Genomic DNA, 13,307 nt, shown 5'->3' with positions numbered 1-13,307 from the left:
GACTGTATTGACTTAGGGTTTTTATTGCTGTGAAGAGACACCATGACCATGACAACTCCCATAAGGAAAACAGTTAATTGGGGTGGCTTACAGTTTCAGAGGTGCAGTCCATTATCATCATGGTGGGGAGCATGACCACATGCAGATGGACATGGTACTGACTACATCTTGATCAGCAGGCAACAAGAAGAAGATTGTAACACTGAACAAGAATTAAGCAAAAGAGACCCCAAAATCTGCCCTGACAGTAATATACTTCCTTCAACCAGCACCTACTTCAATAAGGCCACACCTCCCAATAGTGCTAACCCTACGAACTTATGGAGATCAATTACATTCAAGCTATCACAGACCACATGTGTGTATGCCTATGGAGGCTAGAAGAATGCACTGGATCCCCTTGTCCTGAAGCTTCCTAACACAGGTGCTGTGGACCAAACTCTTGTCTTCCAAAAGAGCAGCAACTTCTCTTAGCCACGGAGATGTCAGTTCTGGTTGGATTTCTGTCACATGACAAAACACCCATCAAAAGCAATGTGGAGAAGAAAGGGTTAATTACAGACTTCATTTTGAGGAAACAGACCATCACTAAGCAAAGTGTAAGGGTTCGAGAAAGACTGAAGAAGACCCCAGACTGAAATAGTATGCAAAAATGAAGAGTTTGTTCTGGAGGAGCAACCAGTGTGATGGCTGTCATTTGTCATCATGTCAACCATTTGTACACATTGGCTACCGTGAAAGGAGTGTACAGGCTCCTGCATTTGTACACAGTGTCTACCATGACAGGCTCCTTTTAGGCATAGCTAGGGTAATTGCAGGAACAGTTAGGTCATCTCAAACATAACTGGTTAAGCAGGCAGCAGTTATATTAGCACATTTTTGAAAGACGAGATTTTAGTTTTTCTATCTTTGGACATACTTAGGTAAGACTGGGCATGTTTTATGGTGATTACAGGAACTGTCCTTTTTTGAGTCATTGCCTTGAGATTCTGTATGTGCTGGCTCAAGCCTCCTACATGTTCTCTCTATTGTCCCTGCTCTCAGGGATGTTGTTGACTAACGGCCTTTGTTGGAAAAACAAATCTTGTTTGTTTTTAAGAAACTGAAACCTAGATCTTGTTATAAAGCGGGGGGTGAGGGGATGAGGGTGCTTAAACCTCTCAGAAGTCAGGGCATGAACTCAGGGCAGGAATCTGGAAGCAGAAACTCAGGGCAGTAACCCAGAAGCAGGAACTGAGCAGAGACCAAAGACAGCGCTGTTGCTACCCTGCTCTCCTATACAGCCCAGGACCATTTGCCCAGGTGACACCACTCAAAGTGAGCTGGGCCCACCCATACCAATCAATCAAAAACTGCCTCACAATCATGCCCACAGGCCCATCTGATAGAGGCAACTCCTCAGTTGAGGTCCCCTCTTCTCGGATGACTGTAGTTGTGCTGAGGTGGTAAACACGGACCAGCACAGCTCTGCTCTTAGCTGGTTTCTTTGGCAGCTGTAGATAGACACCTGAGATGGTTTGTAACCTGGGAAGAGGTGGCTGGGAAAGCCTTTGCACATAGTAACTCTGATTTACACTGGCAGGAAGAAAAATGGAAAGAAAAACACGCTTCATTCTTTTTTTTTAAATCTTTTTTTAATTATTTATTTTTATTTCATGTTCATTTGTGTTTTTGCCTGCATGTATGTCTGTATGAGGGTGTCAAATTCCCTGGAACTGAAGTTACAGACAGTTGTAAGCTGCCATGTGGGTGCTAGGAATTGAACCCAGGTCCTCTGGAAAACAACTAGTGCTCTTAACCATTGAGCCATCTCCCAAGCCCCATTCATTCTTTAAAAATTAATAAGATTACCGCAGTACCAAGAGCCCCGCATATATCTGTCAACCACTGGGTATTTTTTATACACCTCCTTTTCTCTCATTACAGCATAAAAGCCATTTTATATTTTTTTAATTTCCCCTTCCCAAGGGATCTATATATGCTTTTCTGTTTTTTAAATTGATTTTATTGAGCTATACATTTTTCTCTGCTCTCCTCCCTTCCTCTTCCCTTCCCTTCAATCCTCTCCCATGGTCCCCATGATATAAGCCATTTTAAATGTTTTCTCCTTTCATCCAAAGTGTATTAGTCACATGAAATATTATTTATTTATTTATTTTTTAGGTAGAAATTTCTTTTTGTTTTGGCTTTGAGACAGTGTCCGGCTGTGTGTCCAAGACTGGCCTGGAAATAGCAATGCCCCTGCCTCAGGCTCACAAGTGCTAGGATTATAAGTATGTGGCACCATATCTAGCAAGGAAGGACCTATCCAAGCCTTTTACAAAGGTAATTTTAGTTATTGCCAAAGAACACATTGCAAAGTGGGTGTTTAACTAATTAAGGACTGTTGACCTGGTTATTTCTGACCCATTTTCTTTCAAGCACATCACCTGACTCTTTTGACCACTTTACTTCCAGACATGGAGACTTTTTCCTCCTTGGACATCAAAATTTAATTATCATACTCAACAATTCGTAGTCCATGCAGAAGTCAGCAAAAATCCTGCTGTCCTTTGAAAAGATGTATAAGTCATGGAGTATTGGAGACCCCCACACCTTCCGGGGTCTCTGGTGCTGCTGTCACTCCCCGTGTATTTTGGTTCCACTGGTCTTGCAGCTACTCTTTTGTGTCACTGGGGACACCCCTGTCTCTAGGGTCCTCTGCCCCCACAGTATGAGCTGTTTTATGGACTCTCTTCCCATCTCCCATGAAATGTCTGCTAAGTTTCTCCTGAGGGCTCTTAAATCAGCACCTTCCTCTCCTGCTGCCCATCTTCTTACATATTCAATGGTTGTTTTTCATGATGTATATCATCTGATGTGACATAGTGTTCATTTGCCCCTTAACTCCTTTAATGGAATGCAGGCTCTTTGGGGTTCAGGGCTCAGTTTAGGGTTCTACTGTTGTCAACACCACAGGAGTCTCTTCCCATGATAGTAACTAAGTGAATACATGTTGTTGGATAAACAGTCTGTAGGTGAATCAGAGAAGAGAGATGTTGATGCTGTTATGAAAACAATCGTGTTTTAGGTAGGGGTATTGGATCATATTTGGGGCTTCTGCCATAAATATGGATGAATCAGAGTAGCCGTTGGGTAAAGCTTAGCTGTGGAGGTTTGAATGAGAAGAGCTCATATATCTGAATACTTGGCTACCAGGAAGTAACACTATTAAAGAATTAGGAGGTGATTGCCTTGTTATAGGCGGTCTTTGAGGTTTTACAAAGCTCACTCCAAGCCAGAGTTTCTTCTCCTCCTGCTGTCTGTAGATCAAGATGTAGAGCTCTCAGCTACCACTCAGCGCCATGCCTGTCATGCCTGCTGTTGTCTTCTGCCATGATGACAATGGGCTGAGCCTCTGAAACTGTAAGCAAGCCCCAATTAAATGCTTTCCTTTATATGAGTTGCCGTGAACATGAGCTAGGACCTTAGCTTAGACCTTAGGCTTGCCAGGGTCTCTGCTGCAAGGTTAGCCGGTAGCTCTCATGCACCCCATAGTTTTTATGAGGGGTCACAGGGACTGGAGAAGGCAAGGGAGGGAGAGCAGAATACAGTCTGGGGACAAGAATAACGTGGGACTCGTCACACAGTTACAGACATGCAAAGCCAAGGCTCTGTGAAAGGAGAATTAAATTCTACCCACGTGTTTGTGTGCAACTTTCGTTTTATAGGCACTATGTGCTAAAATATATTCCACATGTGTTTTAAATAATATTAATTTTTACACAATAGACAAAATATAATTTTGTAGGCACCTGTATTTACTAATATATGATTGTTTAAATCAAATTTCTACATGTCTTGGAGGAAGAGTACTAAAAGGAAGGGGAATTTGTTCTGGAGTAGAAAATTCTCCTAGGGTTAAAGTACTCAGAGTTAGAAACCTCAGGTTAAAAGGGCCTGTCATAAAGCTAACGGGAAGCCAAAGCCTATGTAGTAATGCAAGTTCTCTACAGGGCACAGCGAGTGGCAGAAAAAGCTGCTCAGCTCTCGGGTCCCAGAAGTGGGCACTTTGTGTGCAATGTGATTGCCTTGCCATGACATCTGCCTCTCAGGAAGGGATCGACCTTGCTAGGACAGTGCCATCTAGAATTTGCTCTTCTGGAAATGGGACTTTTGATTGGCATGAGACAGTTCAGCCTTGTGCTGCTCAGGGCTATGTCTTTGCCTTACGGTCCATTTTGTAATCACTGCATTGGTATTCATCAAATCTTATGAGATCAAAGTTGACCTCAGTGCTGACTTGGGCACTAGTGAGGTGGTTCTCTCTAATACTCTGTGGAGAAGGGCAACTGCTGCTTTACTCATCCTGAGTACAGTAGTGGAAAGTGTGGGTTTTCAAGAAATCAAGATTTGAAAATTAGACCCATTCCTTTTTGATGTGCAGATCTTGGATGAATTATTTCAGCCCTCCACTCCTCCCTTTCTTCATATATAAGATAAGAACAATTATCTTTCTCGAAAGCTTTGCTCAGTAGATAAAATAATACATTATGTTAAATTTAGCATTTGTGGCACAGGAAGACATCTGTGTTACAAAAGCAAGGTTGTGAAATAAGCAAAGGCACAGTGCTTCTTGACGAGAATGATGTCCTGTTGACTGTATGTGTAGCTATCATTTTTATTCCACTATAAAAACTTGTCTCACTGAGTGACACTTCATCTGGTTTGATCATGAGCTCCATCAAGGTTCTTCTAAGCCTTCTCTCTAGCAAGGGTGATTTAGAGATTTTATTGCTTCATCATTTTGTGGTCAGTGTTCTATCTAATGAATGGCCTTGCTATGACATATCTCTGCTTTTCCTCAGCTGCCTCTGCCTGCCACCTTCTGCCAACCCTGTTTATAAACGTGGGGGGGTTATGGCCGTTGCACAGAGAGGAGACACGCGTGCTGTTGTGGAAATGGCTTAGTGTTCTAGGGGCATCAAATTATAGCTACTGCAATTTTTCATTCCATTACTCAGTGCCACGGTTAGCACCTAGGGAAAAACCTAATGCTATCAATAACACGTAGATACGTAGGTGGCTAATGAAGTTTCCAAGAAGAATGGGCCTTAGAAAGGGTTCAGCTGATAAAGTGGCTTGCAGCCAAGCCTTGTGACCAGAGTTCAATCCTGAAAACTTGGATGGTGAAAGGCAAAAACTGACTCCTGCAAGCTGTCATCTTGCCTCCAGAAACACACATGCACCCACATGCATGTGTATACATGCATGCACAAGCACGCACACACACACACACACACACACACGTGAAAGAACAAATCAATCTATCAATAAATGTAATATAAATTCTTTAAAGCTTCCAAGATAAAGTGTCAGTTTTTCAAGGTAGAATGGGAAATTCTATAACCTCGCAAGACAGGAGAGGCAATGTGGGTAGAAAATCCACTGTTATAATTCTTCTGGTTTATGGATAATGAGGATCCTAATAAGACAGGTGATTGCAGAGATGTAAATGAGGTCTGAGGTTATTTAGTACCTATACAAACTATATCATGTGATTATGAGGAGAGAAACGACGAAACTCCCACACAGATAGTAAGCTAGAAGCAAATTGAACATTCTAAATTATTAAAGGGACTTGACATGGAGTTTGCTGCTAGCTAGGCTTGCAGAATATGCAAGCAAACAAGCCCGATAAGAAAGCGTAAATGACCTAGCCATTCAAATATCAGATAGCATCGCCACATGAAGAGAGCCAAGCATCCCTCAGAGAAATTATCCAGGCCACAGGGAAAGGTGCTTGAATCTTTTGTGCATACCCAGCACATAGTCACTCAGAGATACACACAGTTAACTGGCTTAGTAATTTCCCTGCACCTGACAGATTGCAAGCATTATCAAAGAGAAAAAGGCCACTTAGAAAGCTAGCAACAAGAATAATAAGCGATTGCAGGGCAGGGTTCGGATCAGAAACTTGAGACTTCAGTGAGGGAAAGTGTTATCCTTTAAATCATAATTGAGAGAAAAATGAACGCTGGGCTGTGGAGAGAGGAAGTGAACATTTCTGTCAATATCATTGCCTTGGCCTCTGTTATCTTGCTTTGTAGGGAAAGCATTACCAAGGCCACAGCTTGAAACATTTATTACCAAGAGACTGGTTCATTAATTTGTTAAGAATCTCTGTGTACCTGGCAACGTAACAAACATAGGAGATACTGAAGCAAATAGAAGGTCTCGCTTTAAAGAAGGTTGTAGTTGATTTGAGAGATAAAAACCAACAGGCAAATTCTAATAGAATTCTGTAACTGTTGTTACATACGTAAGGAAAATTTTTTCATTTCCCACTCAACTGTGCCTCAATCAGAGCAAGGGGAAATTTGCATTATTTGAACACAATCCGTATGCATGCATATATATTAGTATAGATTTGATGAAGAGAGAAATGGAGGGGGGAAGAGAAAAAGGGAGAGAGAGAGAGAGAGAGAGAGAGAGAGAGAGAGAGAGAGAGAAAGAGAGAGAGAGAGAGAGAGAGAGATCATATTAGCATGGAATTCACTAAAAAATTAGCTAATGGTGGCACTATATGTTGGAAGACCAGAGGCTAAGTAGGTTGGAGCTCCGCCTGACATAGACATGCCTTTCCAACAGTACATGTGATGTCTTACTTTCTCCTGAGCAGATCCAGGGGGAAGCCAATCTCTCATCATTGGGCAGATCCCTTTGGAAATACTTATGCTAAGCAGAGCCAACTTTCTTGCTCCTGCTAATTCTACCCATGAAATACCTTAAAAATCAATATCTATATTATTGTCTTATTTTAAAATGTCCCCCACAGGCTCATATGTTGGAAGATTTTGTTTTCAATTGGTGGTAGTGTTTTGAGCGGTTGTGGAACATTTGAGACTGAAGCATAGCTGTCAGAAATGAGTTGCTGGGGAGGGGCCCTGAAGGTGATGTCACTTCTGGCTCCCATATTTCAGACCCTAGGCAGATTCAATTGAGAAATGACTTTGGTCACTGCAAAACAGTGACTCTGAGATGGTGTCTACACATGCCACTTGAAAACTCCCCACTGATGAGTGCTCCTGAGAAGGTGACATGTGTTGAGATACTGATGGTGACACATTGAACATTCATTCTAGAAGGCGTATTTCTAAAGAGCTCATCCTAGTGAATCTGCCTTTGAAACTGGGGGAAATGCAGACTAAGCCCGTGTTCCTTCTGGGAGAGACTGTCCTACCACATTGCCTGATCATAATTCTGTACTGAATGTGGAAGGAAACTCTTGGGGACAAACATCACCTGGGAAGTACAATACGCTCATAGGAGGGACAGGAATAGAATATGTTTGAAATCTTTCTTTGCAGTTTGTCCAACTGACCCCAAAGTGAGTGTAAATACTGATTGTTATGGTTGGTCTTGGTTGTCAAGCTGATGCACCTGGGAAGAATGAACTTCACTTAGGGAAAGCCTCCATCGGATTGGCCTGTGGGTATGTCTGTGGGGGCACTTTCTTGACTGTTCATTGATGTAGGAGTTGTGGATAATATCATCCTTAGGCAAATGAGCCCGAACTATATAAGAAAGTTAGCTGAATATGAGCTTGAAGCATGACAGTAAGCAGTGTTCCTCCATGACCTCTGGCTTTAAGTCCTTGAATTGGTTCCTGTTCTTGCTTCCTCAATAATGGACTATAAACCATAAGTGAACTGTGATTACTAGAGATCAGCCTTGTTAAGGTGGGAAATCCTGAGACATGTTTCAACAGGGTCAGTACCGAGCGGCTGAGGTCCAGAGAGGACCCTACGGGTGCAAATAAAACTGGCAGCAGAATTTGGACATTATCATGGAGCAGTCTGCCAGATGATACTGACTTTGTAAGACTGAAAGGATCATGGACAGCAGCTGAGGCTTGTCACTGTGAGGGTCCAGGACAGCCACTGGCCAAGGTGCAGCTCTGGTTGTATTGGAGATCCCGGGATATGCCAGAACCATGGAATGGCCCCCCTGACATGTATGGAGTGGAGCTGATACAAGTCTATGACACAAGGTGTGTGTGCTATGGAGGGCTGAGCAGAGAGGCAGCTTAGCCAAGTCCTTTGGAGTTCAAAGGATTATGAGTGAGCAAAGTTAAGCGATTAGATATGAAGTTACAGTGTTGGACTTAGGTTTTGCTTAAGTGTGATTGTTTTTTATACCCAATTTTCCATTTTGGAATAAGAAATACTAACTTTTTAAGAAAGAGGAACCCACACTAAGAGATTTTGGGTTACTTTAAACAGACACTAAAATTTTAAGTGATAGAATTTTTAAATTCTGTGGGACTTTTAAAGTTGCATTGTGTTTTATGTTGTGATATTAATGTGAGCTCTCGGGGACAAAGAGGAAAGTAAAGATTATAGTTTAGCAGTGATGTATTTGTGTCTTGTGGAGACGTGTTGGTTAAGTCATGGTTGTCGACTTGACACACCTGAGAAGACAAAACCCAAGTTGAGGAATTGCTGCCTTCAGATTGGCTTGTAGGCACATCTGTAGGACAGACTCTTGATTTTAATAGATCTAGGAAGAACCTCAGTCATGGATCGTAATTTTAAAGCTGAAATGAACACTCTCCTCTTCCAACTTGGTTTTGGTTAATGTTTTATCGTAACAACAGAAAGCAAACTAGATGGTGATAATGTTGGTCTTTAGTCACACAGTATAAAGAAGAAATAGCCTTTTCTTTTGATCTAGGAGTACTTCCTTGAAGGTAGGTGTCTGGGTTCTGAGAGAGCTTGTTCTTGAAGCTTCGGAGTGCTTGTCCATTTCCTACTCTGCTTCCTTCCCTGGAATCAACACCCAGGATGGGTTTTCCCCATGAATTGCTGTTTGTTTTTAGCACTGTCTCTAGTCTGTAGACTGCAGCAAATGCCAGCTCAGTCGTGTCTCAGTGGAGACGGAGACAGTGGGTCCCATTGGTCTTCTGTAACCAGAGCCCCTGTTTTGACTTAGTTCTACTTTCTGGGTCTTGTGTCACTGGTTTAAGGCTTCATTCTCCTCCTCCTAGGACTCATGACATTTATGAGCATAATAAGGACTCTATCTGAAATGTAAGGGTAGGGGACATCTGGCATTATTGTTTTGGCCCAGAACCTGCCTTCATTCTGCCAATGCCCTGAGACACTGAATGAAGTTGAACTTAAACATAATAGATTAGCTTTATTTGGCAGATAATGTTTCAGGGGGACTTTCAGTCTAGTACTAGAAGAACAGCTACAATTGTCAAAGAAACTATCGTTGCTGAAATCTCCTGTGTTTCTCTAAGATAACAGGGAGAGTGGCCTGAGGCAAAATCCTACCCCTCAGAAACTCCATCTTCTGTAGATTCAAGTTAACTTGAAGGAGGAAATTCTAGCCCTAGAAATAACTTCCCAAAGAAATTTTTTCCCAAGGTCAGTACACAGAATTCGGTGCCTTCATGCCTAAAATGGGTCAGACTACATTGCAGTCTGGCAGTAGGAGTTGCTATGTCATCCACGGGATACTGGTTTTGCACATAGGAAACATGCAAGATGGAGAGCAACTGAGTCAGGAAATAGCAGGGCTGGAATCCAAGCAAGGCAGCCCTTTGAGGCCATTTTTTTGTAATGTAGTGATGGCAAATCTCAGTTTCAGTAGAGGCCCCAGGAAATTAGGGACGCTAGGATCATGGGACATTTTCCAAAGAGGGTTATGGGATGTGGAGTTAAAGCAGCTTACAATAGAAACGGTGCACTGCAGGCCCAAGAGCATCCCAAGCCTTGCCAAGTCTCATTGATTACATTCAAAGCTCCAGGTGCCAGACATGGAACAGAGGGATGTGGTGTTTTCCCTGCTGGAGTATGGTTTCACTTTGATCTGGTCATTTCTTCCTATGTTCCAATTTTTCATTTTCAATAGGAATATTTGGTTAGCACTATTTATTATATCCTGGGAATATGTAACCAATAACCTTTGGGGTTCTAAAGTGCTGGAATTGTTGAAAATGATAAGGACTTTTAGAGTTGTTTTGAATGCATTTTCTGGTATAGCATGGTCATGAGTCTATGAGACAAAGAGAGGGAGATTATGGCTTAAAAATTCTGTGTCTGAATGACGAGTTGATCAGATGTGGAGTCAATGTTAACTGTCTGCCTGACGAAGTCTGGGCTTATCTGGGGTATGGTTCTGGACATGCTTATTGGGGATCATCTTGATTGTGTTCTCTGATATGTGGAGAACCATCTTAAATGTGAGCAAGACCATTCCAAGCCTAGGATCCTGGACTGTATGAATAGAGACACAGAACCGAATACCAAGCATGTGTTTGCTGCTCTCTGTATAAATAGAGACAGGGAACTGATCACCCAGCATGCCTCCGCTGCTCTCTGTTCCTGGTTGTGGTTGCAGTGTGACCAGTTGTCTCAAGTTCCTGCAAGACTCTCAGGTCACGATAGGCTATACTCTTAAATAGTGAGCTGAAATCAATATCAAATTTTCCCTCAAATTATTTTTTTTTCAGTTTTTAAAAATCGCAGGAACAGGAAAGAATCTAATCTACAAGTTACTGTGTTTTATGTTGAACAGGAAAGGGTTACAGTTTTTCTTTCCTGGCCTGAAGTCGAGAGATAAAGCTTAGAGTGCTCACTGCCATGGTCATTATTATGGTCACAGATTACATCACTGCATTTTATTAGAACAAACCAACAACCCAGAGACACAATATTTGTAAATCCCATGTCAGGTTAATTTGGCTTCTTCTACATGAAGAAGACAAAGATGTGTTTTTCTTCCAGTGGAAACAAAATTTTCCCCACTTAGGGTGAAGTTTTTGTCATTATATTTGGAAAAGAGATGTATAGGAAACAACAACCAACAAAGAGAATCTGCTGAGTCTAGAAGTGGGTACTTTGGGCAGGAATGAAGAGGATGACCTGCACGAAGACAGGAAGACCTCAACCCACACAAAGATGGGAAGACCTCAAGCCAAGATCAAGTCTGTTCCAGGTGTGTTTGGCAGAGGGAATTACAAAATCTATAGTGAGGACACAATGCCAAGTAATCCAGGAAGGGTGCCTATACAACTGGCGTATATATAATTATGTGAACATGAACACAGGTATGTTTCAATAAATACTTTTCTAACTACATATTACTCTTGTTCATATTTGTTTTCAATCTTCTCTGAGCTCTCCTCTGTTCAGAATGTCTCTATTAGCAGACAAACACAGATCTGGGAGGAGTTAGCTAATTTTGTGAAGGGTTGTTACTATGGAAGTCAAGTAGCCTGGATGGCATGCTATGTGCCCCGTCAACTCATCAGCTATGTGTGGTAACACAAACTGTTCCCATGTGGGAAAAGAGCCAAAAGGCAATATTGCACTTTGAGAGCTCTTTTATTCCTAAATCTATACTTATTTGCTTTATCAAATGCATCTTAAATGACAGATTTTGTACCGTTGACCTCACAGCCTACAAAAGCTTTAGAGTTTGGAACGTTATCTTTGTATGCTTTATATCACAAAATAAGCAGAGTAATCACTTTGTAATTATTCATTCAGGTGAACCCGACTTGAATTATTAATTCAGGTATTTGCGGAACTGATATAGGATTGAGCTTGCTGATGTTAGAACACACCATTTCTGCTAGCCTCATCTTTGAGGTGTGAAATGGCTCCTAGGGACTTGATACTGTTAGATGTATTTCTCAGATGGTTGTATTTATCAACAACTCTGTAGAGCTCCTCTAAAAAGACATCAAGTCAATAGTGAGCACTTCTTCTTTGGGTGGGGTCATACATAATGGATGTTCTCTGAAGGCTGCAGGAGTTGTGTGGCTATAGCAAGCATTATAGAGTCCAGCAGAGTTCATTTAATCAAGCCTGTAATGGTGGTATTGACTGTAAAATCTAATGAACTGATACTAAACATGGATGATTTGAGACTGGCATGGGGGTGTTTAGAGATGCGTTCAATGCCATTTATAGCCTCAAAATACTGCTAAGGACATAGATGAGAGTTAGGACACTGGAATACTTCTTTTGTTTTTATTTTGAAAATGGATTTCTACTATTTTTGGCTTGAGCAAAAGCATTATCTAAAATACACTTAATGCCATTGTAAGCAGGAAAGTTAATGTCCCAAAGAATGGAAATAAACCCGAATCAGGAGGAACTCATGTGAGATTTGAAACACAAGGTCTTATAAACTCTGCCTGTCATTACCGGCCATTTAGTGACAAAAGGAAAAATAAATGGCGGGACATGGTTGTGAGCTGAAATGAGCACAAGGCATCGTGTGGAGGGGGTAGGAAGAAGAAATGACTTTGAGACATTTACTGGAAGGCTTAGGAGAGACACGGGGATTTCTCTAGCAGTAAGACTAAGAGCAAAACAAAACAAAACAAAACAAAATGCTTTAAAAAAATAAAAAAGGAAAGGAAAAAGCAGCCCAGGCTGGCTGGAGATGTAACTGGGAAAAGGAAAAAGTGTGTTCATTCAGGAGTCGAGATGAAAGTCTCCAGCTTGCTTATGCTCATGTGAACTTTCAGGAGTAAATGACCTTGCCAGAAATAGCAGCGATTAAACCAGATCTCTGCAAAAAGAAAATGCTGAGAGCAAAATCAAGGTAATAGGATGAGAGACACGGAACAAAATGATTCAGTACATTGGAGTATAAAGCAGTCACCTGCAAATGCCAGCATACAAAATGGGTACTTGGGAAATATCACTGAAGGAAAGAGGAAATTTGACATGCAATACCAGCACAGAATGTGATAGCTTATTTCTGTGCTTTTAAAGGATGCTTACAGCCTGAGTCCATCAATGTAAATAAAATTACATAAGTACGTGTTTACAGAAAAATAAGAAAGAGCTTAGGATACCAAGAATTACAATAGAGATGTATCTTTTCTTATTTTAACTATTTATTGAAGTAGACCACCATCTAAAAATCATCCATCCATCTAGCTCTCATATTTATATTTATATTCAGAAGGATAATTCTATTGAAGCAAAAGTAAGATCTGTGTCTTCCTTAGGTTGACATTGAGAGTTCACACTAATGAGACAGACCGGGCTTGTATATGGCAGGAGAAATAGCAAACTCAACTTCTGGAAATTTCCTTGGTTTGCTTACTTTATTATCTTGATAAATATAATGTGTTTGTTCTTTTTTGTTCACTTGTTTATTTTATTTTTTCATATTAGTTCCAAAGGACACTGAAAATAACACAGTACTTCTCTGTGAGGGATGAAGGCCCTCACAGACTTCTTCAGACCAAGGTAAAACATTTGCTAATATTGAGTAATACATGGAGTAACACTATT

This window comes from Microtus ochrogaster, chromosome 24, assembly GCF_000317375.1.
Source record: "Microtus ochrogaster isolate Prairie Vole_2 chromosome 24, MicOch1.0, whole genome shotgun sequence".
NCBI lineage: Eukaryota > Metazoa > Chordata > Mammalia > Rodentia > Cricetidae > Microtus > Microtus ochrogaster.
Note: the sequence above shows the minus strand (reverse complement) of the source record.